This window comes from Phoca vitulina, unplaced genomic scaffold (assembly GCF_004348235.1).
Source record: "Phoca vitulina isolate PV1807 unplaced genomic scaffold, GSC_HSeal_1.0 scaffold9, whole genome shotgun sequence".
In the NCBI taxonomy this organism is placed as follows: domain Eukaryota; kingdom Metazoa; phylum Chordata; class Mammalia; order Carnivora; family Phocidae; genus Phoca; species Phoca vitulina.
Window position 1 is genome coordinate 7,470,537 of NW_022589712.1, and position 13,758 is coordinate 7,484,294.

A 13,758-nucleotide genomic window follows, 5' to 3' on the forward strand; every position below is an offset into this window, starting at 1 on the left:
CGGCTGCCTGTGTCCCAGGAGGCCCTGCGGCTGCCTGTGTCCCAGGATGCCCTGTGGGTCCCTGTGTCCCAGGATGCCTGCGGCTGCCTGTGTCCCACGAGGCCCTGCGGCTGCCTGTGTCCCACAAGGCCCTGCGGTACTTGTGTCCCAGGAAGGCTGGCGGGTTCACTGTGTCCCAGGACTCCCTTTAGTGTTCCCTGTGTCCGAGGCTGTTGGTCCTTCAGAGTAAAGTGGCCCAGAGGCCTTGTGAGGCTTTGCTGTCCCCTCTATTCTTGGATGCCTTCCTGCTCTGGGTTCTTGAGATGCACCAGTTAAGACACTAAAGCTCCCTGCTGTGCTAGGGTTTCCATTCCCTAATCTCTAATTGGTAATGTGTCCTTTTACAAATTTGAACTATTTTCCTTTCTGCTTTTTTTTTCTTCTGCAGAAACCACCCTGTAGGTAGATAAGTACAATATCAGAGCTAGCAGGACCCTACTGAGAGTACTTCTTGGATCTTTGAATGGGAACAGTAAGGCCCAGGCAGCGGCTTCTGCATCCACCTTGGTTTCCCTCATTCCCATCTGGGATTATGTTGGCATGAATGTAGTGCCAAGGTACAGATTCCTGATTTCCTATGGATTCTTAACTAGTGATTGGTAAAGGCTGGTCTGTAATACATAGTAAGATTTGCTGCCTCTGAGAGAGAAAACAGCACTAGGTGGAGAGCCAGGGAAGAAAGAGTGCTCAGAGCTTTGTCCCTGCCCTCGTGAGTGATGGGGCCAGTCACCTGACTCTCTCGATGGCCAGTGTTTCATCTATACAATGAGTAGTTGCAGTGTTGATCCCTATAGTTCATTTCTTCTCTGTTTATTGATATTTAAGGGATGGAATTGTAGTATGAACTTAGGGAATAGGGAAGATCTTTCACTAAATGCCTTGGATACAACTGGTTAAATATTTGGAAATAAATCCATTTAGATCTTCACAGATTATCATAGACAAAAATAACGTCAGATCAAATAAGAATAAACATTAGTTATGGAAAAACAGTGACATATGTTTTCTGCAGGATGAAAAGGAAGGGTAGAAGGACGAATTCTCTAAGCTCAAACTTTATGAAAGAAGTCATAGTTCTTCATAATAATTTAAAGCTCCAATGAGCTAAAAATAAGAGCAAACAAACTGGAAAAAATGGTCCTTCTAAATGGAATAGGAAAGATGTCATTCTATTTAATATATGAAGAGCTCATGAAAATCGATACGCAAGAGATAAATGGGCAATAGATAAAAAGGCAAGTCAGGAAGAAAAAGCAATAGTTTAATGAATGTTAAAAAATATCCAACTTTACTTGTCACCCTGAAAAATGCAAATTAAAACAATGAGACACACTTTTAGTGTATGAGGAGTGAGTCTGGTTTTTGTTGTTCTTAAATGAGAATTCTTATTGTTGACAGACACGTGAGGAAATGGGTATTTTTGTATTCTGCTGGAAAGAACGTAAATAACTACAAACCTTTTGGAAACGGATTTGGTGATATTTGCCAGATACTTTAAACCATTTGCTCCTTGAACCCAGAAATCCTATTTATTCTAAGGAAATAACTAAAAAATCAGAAGAAAAGTTACTCCCCAAATTATTAATCATTGCTTTATTTATTATTAAAAAGGCAAAAAGAAGTCTAAACATACAATGAGGCATTAAGATAATTATGATATGCCCAGTGTAAGTACTAGAAGAGTTATCTTGTGTTATATGGACATTGAAAATGATCTCACTAAAGCTTAAGAAAAGGACATATGAAATTGATTTAACCTAAGAGCTCAACTATATTTAAAAAAACAAAAAGGCCTCTGCAATGGTTGTACCTAGCAAAGAAAAAAAGAAAAAAAAGTCTGCATTCACCAAAGACTGAAAGAGAATAAACCAAAACGTCAGTGACGGTTATAGGTGCTAAAATTTCTACATTTTAGAACTTTACAGATTTTATATAATGAATGTGAATTACTGTTATAATGGGGGGAAATTATCTTTAAAAATATTCCATGACTATGGCTAAGTGACTTACATAGTGAGCATAATTTCCTTTACTTTTATCAGATTTGTATTTTATTTTTGTATTTTTATTTTTTAGATTTGTATTTTAATAGAAGAGTCTTTGTTTAAAAACAAAACAAAACCAAAACAAGCAAACAAACAAAAAAACCAGTCCACTCTAGTCCCCAACCAATATCTGAGCTCCCCTGATGGGGTTTAAGTAGGTAATTTGCTTTCATTTTAGTTGTTTTCATGTCAGTTTGATATATATTGCCTCATGCAATTTCAGCATTTATAGAAGAGGATTCCATGCTTGTTACACAACGTGATGGCTTAGGGAACAATCATGGGGGGTTATCTGTATGGCTTTTGCTAGGAGACTAAATTGTTGGGTCATCTGCCCGGTGCTTATTGTAATGGGAAAGAAACCTAGGACATTGTCAGTTCATGCTATTGCTTTTGCATTTTGCTTTTGACAATTCAGAGTTATTGGTATGAAGATCAAATTATATTAGGTCATCTAGAGATTCAGATTGGATCAATATTTATTGAGCTTCTATTTATTCTGTAAGAAATGGATGGGGTGCGGGTTCATCCTGGGCCTGGAAATATTACTCAGTAAGTGCTGTAGTTTGTTGAGCATAGTGCTGACCCACATAAGACACAGAAAGGAGCCCTGTAAGAATCCCCTGTGCTTACCTTCAGAGGGCTAATGCAATGGTATAAAGTTATAACAATAAATATGAATCAATGAATCTTTAACCGAATGGATGAATGAGTGGCTTCATTGACAACCTAATGAATGAATAAAGCTGTCAATGGATTAATGAATGTTTGCACAGATCCAAGAATACCTGTCCCGGATTCTACCTAACAGAAGTTGGAAAGAACATCACTGCCCTCACCAAGCATCCTCTGTTCCTGAGCTTTGTGACTAGAGGAGAAAAAGAAAAGGAGAGAGAGGAGGCTCTGCTTCATGGTTTATCACTGTTGTTATTAGTGAAACTTTTCGAGGAATAGCCAGTCCGTAATGACCCCGAAAGCATTGTTCCTGTCTGAGTACTTCAATATTCTGTGGTCATATTTCAGACCTCTCTAGAAACAAGGATACTGTAAGTCAACTTATTTTGGGCCCTCACAGCCAGCAATTCTGTCTTCAATAAATGATTCATGTCAGGAAAGCATTTGAGTGCATTTCTTTTCTAATAAGTCTCTCTTCGTGTCCATTATGCATGAATCAAGTCAGGGAAATTGCCTGGGTTCATCGACATCCCTTTATGAAAATCAAAGAAATGAAGGATTTAAAATCTAGCCTTATTGATCTCCCACCTTCCACATACTCCTTACCAGAAAAGGAAGAGTTGGCAACAACAGGGCCTCCAAGAACCCAAGGATCAAGGGCGCTTAAGGAATAGTGAGGACAGAGAGGGATCCATCAGAGAAAAGAGCCCACTCACTGGTGCCCGAGACACAAAAGAAAAAGGCCACTTGCTTATTTCACCCAAAATTAGTTCCCCCGAGTGGACCCTCACGGGACCCTCCCCCAACACACACAATGAGCCCCACTGATAACGACAGAGCCAGCAGAGTGCCTCCTGCAAGCTCCACTCCCTGCTCGAAACCCCAGGTTATTAATGCCATGGCCGTTTCTATGAATCAGAAGCACCATGGTTGACAGCATGTGGAGAAGCAGCCCCATTTCCCATTTTCTGAGCCATAAAGTTGGGCTTGAGAGAGCCCGTGCACACGCCTTACCTCACTGGACTCTCCCACCGCCCTTATCTGTGGTCAGTGAATTGGTCATATTCCACTGACAGAAGAGGAAGCTGACATTCCCGAAGGCCGAGTGGCCAAGCTGATGCAGACACGTGGATGGTCAAGAGTCCAACCCAGACCCAAGTCAACACTGGTGCTTTCCTCTCTATACTTCTGTCTTTGACCCCCGCTGGAGTCATGTGGGCTCTAATCCAGTTGATACAAACCAATGCAAGATAAGTTCCCAATCAACAGAGTACCCCCTAGTCTGTGTTTGCACCAGGTTAGCTGTTGTGTGGAAGAGATTCCCATGTGCATGTGGTTCTGTTACATAGCCTTCAAGCTTTGGCTACTATCACTTCACATCTTCTTGGCTTTATCACTTCATATCTAATGCTCTGAGCTTCCCCAGGACTGGCAGTTGGGCCATTTGTCTGAGGCTGGTGACCTTTGTTGGTCACAGGCCCTGTTCCCACGGCCATAGACAGTGTCGTCCTGTGCATAATGGCGAAGAGTCATCATTTTTGATGGAGTCGTTGACCCAGACAGACTAGGTGGGCAAGGCCAGAATAAGTGAAGAGATTTGTGCGATCTTATCGACGTTACTAGAAAATCAATTTCAGAGAATGTCTCGGCTATCTCTGGTGGCTCAGTACTCATATCCCCACGGTCTCCTGACCCGGCCACTCCCAGACCACGTGGGGTTGTTTGGCCAAACTGGAGCCTGCTTAAAGGTTAGAGCTTCTAAATACTGAAGAGATTAGGGTTGCACCCCCTCCCCCAAGGGGTATCGAGAATAAAATTATTAAATTATAAAATACGTTTAAGGAAATTTCCAACGAAGTTTTAAATTTTGCCATATTTTAAAGGCTTTCCATTATTATTTGTTTTTTATTGATTTTGAAATATTAAAGATCAGATTTTATGAAAAAAATTTAGGCACCATGATTTGCTGGTGACCTAAGTTGCACCAGTAAGTTGGCCCCAACCTCACCCTGCTCAGAAGTCAGCCCCCTGCAAATTGCTTCCCGGTGGATGCAGACACATCTTTTATCTGCTTATTCTTAACATATTCCATATCGCCAGAGTTGTGTCCTCAGCTCCTTATTGCGAGGCTCCCGGGAAATACTGGTATGTTCAGAGGGCACCAAGATGATCATGGTCTTAATCTTGTCAATACCGCTTTTTATTTCTCTGTGGCGTCGTAAAGGCAAAATCCGTATCGGATGTTCAACTTATTTCTTCCATGCAGTTTAGACAGCTAACTAACTGAAGAGAGCCTCCAGAATCAGTGATTTTGAACAATCTTACTTTAGGACAGGAATGGGGACAAAATCATTTAATTAAAACTTGTGAGTGGGCTTTGGGGGTCTTACAAATCACTTCACCTCAGGGTCATCCCAGATTGTGTGGATGTCAAAAAAAATGCCCAGACAGGGAATCTTATTAAAACAAACAGAAGAGGGGCACCTGGCTGGCTCAGTGGTAGAGCGTGCAACTCTTGATCTCGGGGTTTGTAAGTTCGAGCCCCGTGCTGGGTGTAGAGATTGCTTAAAACCAACAGAAGAAACTGATTGTGAGAACCACGGTGGAAAGGTTAGTAGGAAAAGATGGTAGATGGTTTGGGGTCGTGGGCAAAGCAGCTGAAGGAGGAGGAGACACGCCAGGCAGCCCGGGAGTGCCAGCCAGCGGGCTTGTACTAAGGAGCTCCTTCGTGCGGGCCTGAGCTGGGCGCTTGCTTTCTGTACATTCGTGCAGGTAAGCGTCACACCATTCCTGGAAGGAGGGGATTATTACCTCCATTACACAGTCACAGACACTGAGGCCGAGATGAGAAGCCCAAGGTCACGCAGTCAGTAAGTGGGGATTTGAACCCAGTGTCTGCCCGCGGAGCTGTCCTTGGGCTTGGCTGCTCGGCTTGTCACGGCCCGCGTGGGAAGGGAGGAGTGGGCACCGGAAGACCGCAGGCCTGACCACGTTGCCTTGGTGACGGTAGGACTAGAGTAGGAGGTGGTTTATATACTGAAGAAAGCTCTCCTTTTTTGTTTTTTCGGTGCCAGCCGGTGCTGCATCTGCCTCACGCCTGCTTCTGGAGGCCCAGAGCTGGTCCCGGGCCATTTCCCCACGTGGAGGGACCTGAGGGGGTAACTGCCCGCGTGGTCCTCGGCTTCCACGTATTTCCACACGTGTCCCCCGTCACAGGGGTGGCACCAAGTGACGGCCACCACCCCGCAATGGCAACCGTTGAAGAGCCAACAATTTCCATTCAGACATCCATCCTGCTTCCCTTCTCTCTCTGAAAAGTTTTCCTTATTAATTGGAATCTTCTTATTTCAAGCGGGAATGTCGGTGCTTCCCCGTTTGGAAGATTAGTTGTCCTCATTTCGTGTCAGTTTTTGGTTTCGTGATACTGGACTTTTGGGAAACTTCCAGAAATTGAACATCATTTAACACGACGCATTTTCCACGGAGTACCTAGCAAAAGAGTTCACACACTCTTGGCGGTTGGGAAGGCCCCCCCCCCAGGCAGGTGGCTCCCCGAGACCACGCACGCTGTGAGGCCAGAGCCCCCCGCACCCCGTGACCGTGGGAGAGCAGGATCGGGGTTTAGAAATGGCAGACATTGCTCTGGGAGGAAGGTGTGACTGGCGCTGTGTGGGACCGACTGGCAGGGCGGTCGCTCACAGCTCAGGATCACCCCAGTGTCAGAAATGGGACCGTGAATTGAAATACGACATGGTGCTCTGAAGGCCCAAGTTCATGTGAGGTCTAGGTGCCTCGGGCTTCCCGTGTCAACGGCAGCATGGTAGTGGGCAGAGCACGAGCCTGGCTTTCAGACATTTACTCACTCTTTCACCTTTGCATGCTCCCTAGTCTAACCCCGTTTCCTCATCCGTAAGGTGGGGGTAACAATACCTCCCATGGTGGGCTTTTGTGACAGGGAATGACATAATGTGTGTGAAACATTCGTGTGGGGATCCCGCTGCACCGGTTACTCCTCGGAAAATCTCCTGTTTAACTCTGGACGTTTTCGGCTTGGACTTGACACGGCTCCAAAAGGCCTTAGAGAGTATCTAACTTAATTTCCTTCCATCTCTGTTCTTTCCTCCAGAAAGAAAACGTTACCTAGGTTATCCATCGGTGTTTGCCTCTGAGTCTTAGTCTCCTTGGATTAGACAGAAAAGCTCTTCAGAGTGTCTTTTTCTCCTATAAGCTACTCAGAACCAACTATGAAATATAAACTTAGAAACCTCGATTTTCTATAGACGTAAGTTTTTATCATCCTAAAATTAGACTTCAGAGAGAAAGGCTTGGGGTTATTTATCAGAGGATGTAAGGACAGCGTTGAGTATGATTTATGACTTCTTCGGAGCTTGGTTTGTTTTAACAGACATCGTGTATGGTACAGGGATATTGGGCAGAGGACTGGTCCATCAAATTTTAACATAAGCTAATTTTAATAGGCTTCTGCCAAACCATTAGATGAGGATGATTTTTTAATTGAGGGCTATTTTAGTTAGAGATGGTCCCAGAGACAGTTAAATTCGGTTTAGAACACTTTCTCTCCTGTTTTGTTTTGGGCCTTGGGCCAGTCTAACTCTCAGGAATCCAAAAACTAAATTTATCCTTGTTTGTCAGGACTTAAGTGCTAAGTGGCTGCCTCAGGCTTCCACAAGTTAGTTGCTGCCCTCTTGGAGATCTCTGCTAAATCCATTCAACCTCACAGAGAAGGCAGAATCTGACTGTTCCAAGAGCAGAACACACCTCACTCATTTCCCCTGGGACTGCATCCATGTCCCTTTCCTCTGGGGCCACCACTGGCCCCAGGCATTCTCTGCCCTGCCGACTGAAAATATTGGTCCAGAGACAGATTCACCAGCTAGCCCCACCTTAGCTTAGTCCGTGCTGCTCTCTGCCAGTCCCTGTAGTTTTCCTTTTCTTTTCATCTGGTTAACCGCGCCCCTTTGAGAGCCCCCTCTGTCCATGCGAGCTGAGGAAGAGAGAAGGAGTTGGATCCCCTTAATCACTACTGAGGAGACCCCATTGAAATAACAGGAAACTCTGGTGTGTTAGGGCGTCAGTTTTCTGTATTAGAACCAGAGACTGTTCGATCTGCAAAGGATTTTAGAGCTTACTTACTCAATTTCTTCCTAAGGAAGAAGATGCTGAAACAGTAGTCAGGCCAAGCCCAGGCTCCAGGTTGCTGACTTGTCTAAGTGTGTGTGGGGGTGTGTGGGGGGTGTGTGTGTGGGGGGGTGTATATAAAGACAACTGCTGTTAGTGTTTTCCTAAGGCTTTCTTTGCTTCTAGTACTTTTTCTATACTTGATTTTAAAGTTGTGATTATTTTGATTTGGGGTCCTTTTTCTTGTAATATCATATTGAAAATATATTTCATTTTACTACAAACCTATTATAGTGATACTTACTCAATCGTGTGGGTTTCCCATAATTCACTTTATTGTTTCCTAATGTCGGAAATGTAAGCAGTTTCTAATTTTAGGTGCTTATAAATAATGCTTGCTGAATATCTTTGTGCAGAGAGAATTTTTCTAAAAGTTAATTTTGTCCTTAAGAGAGTTTTCTCAGAAGCTGCGTTACTAGATTGAGTGGTGTGAAGATGTTTAAGGTCGTTCTAAAAAGCCCAAGTGGTTGTTCTCACACTGAGGCTAGGAGTCCCACATGACCTCACCTCTTTCAGCATGGAGTATTATTATTTTAGTTTGGAATGTAAAAAATAGGTTTTGGTTTGTTTGCTTAGTATTACATTTCTTTTCTCTCTCCTCTGTTCTGTGACCTGTTCTGTGGTGTTTGGAGTTAAAAGAGCCTAAATAAGGGGTTGCTTTGATTTCAGTGATGATACTAAATTGGTCATGGGTATTATTTTAGCAATTCACTTGGACTGATCTCTTTGGTAGAAAGTTCTGCTTCTTCTAAAACCCTGACCTGGTTCAGTGCTGTAATGTAAATGTAACAAACAAGCCAGACCTTTATAGAAACAAGCTGGCGAAAGCGCTAATCCCCTTTCTCTCTTCCTGAGTGTAGCTGAAGTTCATGCTTATTTCATAGTTTCAGAATATTGACTAAGGCAGAATACGTAAGTCTTAACTAAGGTTCTCCTTTTTGTTGCCTAACTGAATGCTTTACATTGAAGCTGTCTGTGTCTATTTAGAAGAGGATGCAGTTTGAATTCTCTCGTGGGGACATTCCGAGCTTTCTTTATTTGCTTATGTTTCCACTGGTGGAGGCCGGGCAGCATGTGGTGCCATCTGCCCGACCATACAGACCTCGCGTCGGGAGCCCCTGGGAGCCGGGCTGGGCTGCTGTGTGCACGGCTGCTCGGCGGCTCCTCGATGTCCTCTCACTTCCAGGCGAGAAGTGCCGTGTGGGGAACACAGTGCAGCCGAGAGCATCCTGCTGGCTTGCAATTTCTCCTATTCTGAGGTCCACGTCTTCATCCCCACGCCTGGAAAGATTGTTCCAGAGTTAAGAAGGTAAAGAGTATGTGAGCTTTTGTGAACGCATCAGTTCCCACTTCTGAGTCACTCACGGAAAAGGAGAGGTTAGAATTAAAACAGTCGGGGGAGGAAATGTTTTAACACGCTTGAAGGTAAATTAAAGAAAATGTCAGGCTCTAGATATGGAGTGAGAAGAAAAACTAAGTCGATTTATATCTCACTGCTTTCCCAGAAATGCCAAAGTAATATATCTTAGCTGCTCCCCTTTGCCTCCTTATTTTCTTGCAACCATAGAAAAATTCTCCCATTATTTGGGCACTCCCCGTGTTCCAGGCAATCTGCTAAGGGTTTCAAATGCTTGATTATCCTTGATCCTCACAGTAACCTTGTGTTGAAGGTACTGCTCCGATTTCACAGACAAGGAAGTGACTTCCATAGCTGTCAAGTGGCTGAGCCTGGATTTCTAGCCAGAGCTGCCGACTCCAAAGGTCCCCTTAGCCTTTCCAGGTCTCTAATGGCTGTGCTGTATTGGCCCTCCTAAGCACCGGTGCTTGGATGCATGGTGGCCCCCACGTTGCAGAATTACCCTTGTCTGTGGCTCATGGGCTGGATTATCACCTTTGTGCTACCCTGCCAGGGGGTGCCAACACTCCCATCCTTTCTCCTCAAGTCTGCGAGCGGCGTACTTGTTCTCCATCAGCCACCTGCAGTTTCTCACCTCGTGCACCACCTGTGCTCCATCATCTGGCCACACCAAACCGAAAGGCAGGCCAGGAATGGGTCCATCCACCTCTCTGCCTGGGAAGGGGAAGGTCTCATTCTCATTAGCGAAAAGAATAATAAAGCAGAGGAGAAAAAAGAAACCACCATAATTCTTCTGTCAGAAATTAGCCACTATTAATAGATGGCCATGAATATAGAAATAGATGGAGATGTGAATGATATAAATATACACATTATTATTTTACAAACCTGAATCACGCTTCTTCGTTAGCAGTTTTCACTCAGTATATTCTAATATTCTTCAAAGGCCTTTACTCACTGGTTTAATGCCTCTGTTGTACAAGTGGTTCATGGTCATTCAACATCCCCTATGCATAACCCCTAGGTCTCTCCCATCCTTGTATGAATGACCTTTTTAGGTCCCAGTGATACATAGGGAGACTCCTTCCATTGAATAAGAAGCCTCCTCCAATCAAGCAGCTGGGAACCAATTTAACATAGACTCATGGGCAACAACGTGCCCTCAAGAACTGCCAGAGACTTTGTCAAATGATGAGTTAAATTCAAAATCTACTAAACATCAGTAGCTGGGAAGTAAAGGTAATTTGGAGTAACCTCTTCTCCTTGAACCTATTACGAGTCCTGGGGACAGGAGCTTCTCGTCTATATTTAAAACGCTGGTTCAGAAGTTTTCAGGTGATGTACATTAAGCTCATAGGTCAGACTCGACCTTCTGAAAAATTCAAATAATGTATACAGATTGGTTTCCTGGCATTTTTTCCTATTCTCTATGCTTTATCTTTAAAATGTCTTCATGTGTCAGCAATTCCTCCTATATGTCACCCTCACTCACTGGATTGTGATTGGCCTGAGCTTCAATATCTGGCAAGCCCCCCCGCCCCACTTTCTGTTCTCACCCACAGCCAGCTCGTGTGTGCTTCAAGCCCCGATCACGTCACTTCTTCCCTCTGTCCCCTCCTCAAACATGACCTGTGTTGGTCACTTGCAGCCAGGTTTCACTGTGTACACCTGTTGGAAGGGAGTGCCCGGTAGGGTTGGGCTTGAATTCTGCACCTCATGTGCCTGGAGCCAGCGCTCAGGACCCTAGGGTGAGTGTCGGGGAAGGACACTTCGGACTCTTCATTGTGCAAGAACCCGAAACAGATAATGGGCAATATCACTTTGGGGTTTTCAGGCACATGGGTTCTTCACTATTGCCCTTGATGATAAGAAATATCTCTGTTTAGAGAAATAGGACAGGGCAACAGCCTCATGGTTATTTGTTGATTTATAAACTCCATAAATTACTGCTCTCATCGTCTGAAAAATAAAATTCTTTGTCATTTCCTTGCTTCACATAAACAACTGAAGTGAATTTACTGGAAAGTTTCTCCCCCTAACATTCTAGGTAGTCACCAATCTGAGAGGGAAAGAGGCAAAATATTTTAAAATATTTTCACTCTACCTGCTTTAACCACTGGAAAAATCTTTATACCATCTTTCCGCAGTATGGCACTAAATTGGCTGATTGCCGCATTCCAGAAAAAGCTCTTCTGTATTCAATATGGGTAGGGTGGTCCCCCAGACTTCCATCTGGAATAAACTAAAGACACACAACACATATTCACCCACTAGACACCTCCTTAAATAATTTAGCCTCGTGTCTCTTTTACTAATCAGTCCTAAACTAAGTCAGTAAAATTGCTTAACAAACTCACGGCACTGCTACCCTTGTTCCTCAAGCGATTCCTTGACTAGTCTTGTATTTTGCTCTTGCCTATACATTTGAGAATCAGTTTAAGTTAAAAAAAAGAAAAACAATAGCCTCCTTGGAATCCTTTTTTTTCTTTTTTTTAAGATTTTAATTTATTTATTTGACAGAGAGAGACACAGCGAGAGAGGGAACACAAGCAGGGGGAGTGGGAGAGGGAGAAGCAGGCTTCCCGCGGAGCAGGGAGCCCGACTCAGGACTCAATCCCAGGACCCTGGAATCATGACTTGAGCCAAAGGCAAACGCTTAACTGACTGAGCCACCCAAGCAAACTGCCTCCATGGAATCTTGATCCCTCTTTATAGATAGAGAAGCTGAGAATCAGAAGAGTTATTTTACCTGAAGATACATGACCAATAGGAGGTACAGCAGAACTTCAAACCCAGACCATTGAACCCACACTCAGCCACCACGCCAATCTAGGAAGGGAATTTGAGGAAGTGTGGGCAGAACCATACCACCCAAAGCCCACCTGCCTGTGGTTCTCCTTAACCATCGCCAGTATTGCGTTAGACCCCCGCCCTGTGCAGTACAAGCGAGGGTTTTACTCGGGGGTATGGTGGTCTTTTGTCTTTTACAAGGGAAAAAATCTTACATTTTCTTTGTAACACCCTGCTACTAACTAGAAACTGAGGAAGGCATCATTTCATCCCCTGCATTTCCAATGTCAGTTGACTTCCTTTTCTTAGAGTTAAGTCTGCATAGCAAAGGACTTGCCAAACGATCCACAAATACTAGAGCCCAGAATCCTAGGGAAGAATCATCTTTCTCCTGGCCAGATTGTACGGAAGCTTTTAGTGGCTAATCTAGGGACAGTGAATAAAGCACATGAATATTCAACATCATCCTATAACTGCTGCCAAACTGTAAACCAATGTACATCACTCCTCTGTATGTGGCTCCTAAAAGTCAAGTGCATGGAGAGTGGGCTGCCAGCTTAATGCCTACTCATTAGAGAGAGCTAGACTGTGTTAGAACCGGGTGTGTCTTAAGGAGTTTGACAACCTGGAGATGTCTGTGGGAAATGCCGCCTGAGAAAGTTCAGAAATGTGGTGCATGGGTCTCTGCAGAGTCCTGGGTTTGTGCCAGAGAGCAGGGCTTCTGGGAGAGTGGGGTGTCTCAGCTGACTCCAGAGAAGGCAGGCCTGAGGGTACTTTTCATTTCCCCCCTATCAGAAATGTATGGAAACCATGCGGGAGTACTGTGTACCTTCCAGATTGTCTAAGCAAGTGTAAACGTTCTGGAGGAACGCACCTTATATCTGTCCTCCTGCCCAAGACTATCCTCAAAACCAATCTGGGTGGCCAGAAACAAGTCCCATTCCCCACTCTGAGCATAGCTTGTGATTCTGAACTTCACTGAAGGCGGCACTAGTTTTTGCCTTTGGGGTCATCTCTGGGCTGCTCTGCACAACCCAAGAGAACCCCCCCCCCCCCCCAGCTCACACCCCAGGAGCAAAGCAGCCCAAGCAGGTGTGCACAAGAAAGAACTTAGGGGTAACACCGAGACCTATGATTAGTTATGGGCTGTGACAACCGTAGACAAATTACCCAACTTATGAGTCATCTCAGTTTCTTATTCTGAAAAATGGGATTATAGTAATACTCATCTCATTAGATTCATGTGAGGCTTAAAATGGTATAGTAGATGTGAAACTATTATATATATTCTTTGGTGTTATTAATAAAGAGTGTAATGAAGTCTAGGGTCTCCCAGCTATTATCGTAAAGAGTTCATCCTAAAGTTTGAGCTCTTTCTGGGGAAGTTTGCAGTGAGATTTTGCTTCCAGGAGCACCAGGCTGCTGTGCATGATGACCTCAGCTTTATTTATTTTCCCATCAGTGTATTCGAACCTCCTGCCTTTACACTTTTCCTCCAAGGCTTTATTTGCCACACCGTAAAGTCATATCATTATGCCATTTTGGGGTTGGAGACTGACTACCAGACTGTGAGTTGGTTGCTATGCATGTTTTGAGTTTCTTTCTGATTTTAGAATGTGTGTGTGTGTGTGTGTGTGTGTGTGTGTGTGCGTG

General features: G+C 44.2%; 1 protein-coding gene across 5 annotated transcripts in view; it reads left to right on the forward strand.

Moving 5' to 3' along the window:
• Positions 1-13,758, forward strand: part of AGPAT4 (1-acylglycerol-3-phosphate O-acyltransferase 4) — a 119,120-nt gene that overhangs the window by 20,066 nt on the left and 85,296 nt on the right. For 2 of the 5 annotated variants that reach the window (XM_032407526.1, XM_032407528.1), the window contains exon 2: positions 9,145-9,267. The exons of the other annotated variants lie outside the window; for them this stretch is intronic. The gene's annotated coding sequence lies outside the window, so the exon portion shown is untranslated. The remainder of the gene's footprint in view (positions 1-9,144; positions 9,268-13,758) is intronic. 5 annotated transcript variants of the gene reach the window in all.